Consider the following 4,297-nt stretch of genomic DNA (forward strand, 5'->3'; position numbering starts at 1 on the left):
GGGGTGATAACTTTTTTGTGGCTTTGGAGCCAGGCCACACAAAAGGGGCCAGGCCACGGAGAAAATGGGGCCAGGCCACAGAGAAAATGGGGCCAGGCCACGGAGAAAATGGGGCCAGGCCTCAGAATATTTGGGGCCAGGCCAGCGCAATGGTAATGTTAAGACATCCGTATTTGTTTAGTTATATTTTTGTTTATAAGTAATGTGGAAACATGTACGGTACTTGTACAATTGAACCGTATCGTATGTTACAACCAGGGAAAATGCTGTATTCGAACACTTACTCATTACAAATGTACAGGTATAAGTTTATTTCGACTCCATAATCAGCAATAGACGATAAAATAATAGATAAAAACAAATGATAAAGTAACTGAATATAGAATCGGGAAAGCAAACAAAACCTCAGGTAAAGTTTGAAGCCTACATATTTTTAGATGGAAAGGTATTGATAAATGAAGTAGTACGTGTTCGCTCACCCAATGTATTACTTATGTGAGGGGGTTATATTGCGAGCGATACATTATTGTAGTGTTTCTACAGGTCACCGTATCTATACATTTATATTCCTCGCCGCATTCATTGTCTTTTTACTGTAGCGTGAACTGGTGCCTATATGTTAAAAAAACTCAGTGAAATAAGTTATATTTATTGCTTGTTGCATACCTTTTTGTGATTGTTAATTTTTTTAGCGAATATGTGTTATTTAATTATTTTCATACAATACATGGTTAAGAGATCAGTGAATAATTCCACCAGTGACTCAAATGCTATTATTAAATGAAGTCCGTACTGACAAATTGTGTATTTCTACCTGTATTGCATAGACAATTGACAGGGGTTTACACGCTAAGATGTTTTAGATTTGTAATACAAATTGCAGGCACAACATATCAGTAGCTATCACAACCACTAGTATCCCAATACTCAACATACAAAAAAGACTACTCTTCTCCGTTATACATTATCCCTAACAGAAAACAAGATCCATGCATACCAGTTGATTAACTGTTTCATTTATTGAAAAATATGCAAAAAAAAATTGCAAACACCAGATTGGCAGGATTCCAACATAATCTTTTTTAAAATAAGATTCATCTCCTAGGGAGTCCTTTTTGTTAGCATCTTAAGACTTTCCTATTACCGATAATCACTTCAATTATATTTAGCGTAATGAATATCAGGGATAAATGTTCAATCATAAGACTGTTTTTTCAATATAAGTCATCATAGATATATCGGAAAAGTAACAGTAGTACAAACGCATATTAGATAATCATAAGCAAGGAAATTGTAAGACTCTTTTGACTGGAACTGGTTTAGAGATTCAAGGGAAAATTCGCAAAATTCAATTTGGTATTTTTTCAAATTTGTTTTTAGCAATTACACTGGTAAGGTTGAGTATCTCCTACACAATATAAAACCAAAATCATATAGAGTCCGTATTGTTGTCATCATAGCAGACACCATGATTTAATTTCTTCTTCTCTCCAAGCTATAAAACAAAAAAATTATGTTAAAATTCTTGATGACTTGAGTGGTTTATTATTTTACAGTACTGGGAATCAAAATACCTATTTTGAGAATACAGGTAAAACGTAAAATTAAATGGTAGTGATATTAGGGAGTGGGGTTTTATGGCACGGTTGTTAGCAACAATATGGGATGAAATTTATCTAACAGAAGGAAGTATGTAGGTTTCATATAGAATTATTACATCATTTTTACCATTGTCAACTAGTCAATTCAAATCTAACGAAGATTCAATAAAACATGGTGTTTATTCGACTAGACCAGGGGTTCTCAACCTTTTTTCTGCAAAATACCCCCCCGAGGCACGAAACAATCAACGCGAACCCCCAGTAATGTGACACCGAACAAAGTTGTGATATATCGATTAACAATTTGTTGAAACAACAATTTATTGACCAGATAAAACTAAATTTAATTTCCCTGTTACTAATATTGCTCTAACTAATAAATTCTTGAAATCCCTTTCAAGTTTCAATAAGGATATCACTTTCTCCAGTGCTTGCAGCACGCTGTATTTTCTGTGAATTTCACATTGTTTACGTCACAATCACAACAACGCAAGATCAGGGAAAATCTATGTTTCAATTGGCATCCAGTTTCAATCGGCACGCATTTTCCTCTGGTAGTAATAAAGGATATTAAAAACAGCAACACGCAAAAACTCGACTGCCATCCAAGTACCCCCTGAAATCTTTTCGCGAACCCCAGGTTGAGAACCCCTGGACTAAAGACTGCTTGGTCCACACCTGATTTGTATACATCGCAGATCACTTCATTATCAAAAACTCATTAGGTTAGGAAACAAATGGAATGGGCCAATTTTTATATTCTATTCTGTTATTATATTATATTCTATTCTGTTTTTTGTTGTCTATGTCCTGCTATAAAGCTCAGTACAAACAATACGTCAAACTCACATAAAGGTACGTAGAATCTGAATAAATCTTCGAGCAATCATAATACCACACTTGCAAATTCCACGTCATTCTATTGTTTTATGTACGCGATGTTTTGGAGAAGCAAAATCAATAACATGGAAACTACGACAACTGTTTGCATGTCGTTACGACGTGAGCACCTGAGATGTCACAAAAATTATGTTATTTGTTAAAGCCATACTGAACAATTTTTTATCATGTGATACAATTAATACATATTAGGCATTACATGTATTTCTTTACAATGCTTAGTGATTGAGGCAATATTTAAAAATGAAACCGATAGTGGCAAAAAATTCACATCTTACACTTTAATAAAAAAAAGAGTGCTTAATAGGGAACACCATTTGCAAAAAACATCTTGCGAGAACATCTCTTGAAAATGAAATTTTTCCAAATACAGTATAAAAATAGCAAATAGTCAAGAAAAATTGTGAAAGAACTTGCAAATGTTATTTTAGGAAAACAAATGTACAAAATTCAGACTTGACTATTAGACACAATCTTGACTGGAACAAAAAAATATAACCATGGAGATTGTATTCAGGTCTCATCTGTACAGTTATTGTTACAATGATGTGATCAAGGCAAATAATACCAAATCTTACCATTATACTATTCCATCTATTTTAGTATTTAATCTTTGTAGTGGAATCTCGTTCGGAATATATTTTTATGTCTTCTCGGAAAAACTTTTTCGCTTGATTCCTGGTTTCATTATCAATTTAAACAATCCCTGAAATCAGATCCAATTATGTATGTAGTAGTAATCATCACAAGAATATAATACAAATATGTTATGCATGCTTCAGGTGGATATAAAAATATAAGGAATATTAATGAGTATTTCTAGCTTTGTCACAACCGTAAAACATTGCAGAACAATCTCAAAAACAAATATATACTTAAATCTCTACTCAAACCATTTGAATGACGAACGAATATAAAAGTGTGAATCAAAGCTTCCCCCAAAACCAGTCTTAAATGAAAAATCCAGTGCGCCAGCTAATGTTTTCTAATAAATAATATACATTGTAATATTAGGCTAAAATGTATAGTCTGATATGAGTATTACTTATAAATAGTTTGAGTAAGATAAGCTTGAAATATTTTTCCCAACCTGGTAAATGTAAACTACAAATTAGCTTTCATATTCATAATCTATGATCAAATTGATATGATACCAGCTTCTTACAGCCTAATTTTTGTATACATTCCTCAGTTATCGTATAGTATCTGTTTCACTGCGATCATTACTCATATCAGCATATATACTGAGCAAAAAACATTAATTCCCCAAAAAGTGAAACAAATCTTATGGTACTATTGTTGTAAAGTAACTTAACCATCATTACAAACCTGTTATATGAAATAAAAACTATGACTATTCCACTTCCGACAACATTCAGACATTGCGTCCCCGAATCACCTCGCTGTATGAATCCACTTTTTAAACTGCACTTCCCGGCAACAAATTTCAAAGTATTTACTTTTCAGACAGTCAAACATGATTTCATACTATAATGGTTACCTGTAACTTGAAGATCTTTACTAACCTGTTGAAAACAATGAAAAAAATAAAAAATACAAAATCATCTCCATAACAGAAATCAAGTATGGCTCCATATACAGATATACCATGTTTCCCCAAAAATAAGACGACTGGGTCTCATTTCAATTTTCTTCCGAAAAATAACACTAGGGCTTATTTTCGGGGGATATCTTATATTTTTATTTATTAAAAACAAACTTAAAAAGTAGAGGCCATTTTCGCCGTAAGAATAACGTAGATTCTGAAACAAAAAAGGCTTAGGTTCTAGTTGTGT

The 4,297-nt window shown here is 32.9% G+C and overlaps 1 long non-coding RNA gene across 1 annotated transcript; it reads right to left on the reverse strand.

Moving 5' to 3' along the window:
- Window positions 1-868: 868 nt before the first annotated feature.
- Window positions 869-4,091, reverse strand: LOC120345339 (uncharacterized). Its single transcript, XR_013475473.1, has 4 exons — window positions 3,831-4,091; window positions 3,080-3,207; window positions 2,451-2,611; window positions 869-1,495 (listed from the first exon to the last, which is right to left on the reverse strand). It is a non-coding gene; the product is annotated as an uncharacterized LOC120345339 (long non-coding RNA).
- Between the last annotated feature and the right edge of the window lie 206 nt (window positions 4,092-4,297).

This window comes from Styela clava, chromosome 5 (genome assembly GCF_964204865.1).
Source record: "Styela clava chromosome 5, kaStyClav1.hap1.2, whole genome shotgun sequence".
Taxonomy (NCBI): Eukaryota; Metazoa; Chordata; class Ascidiacea; order Stolidobranchia; family Styelidae; genus Styela; species Styela clava.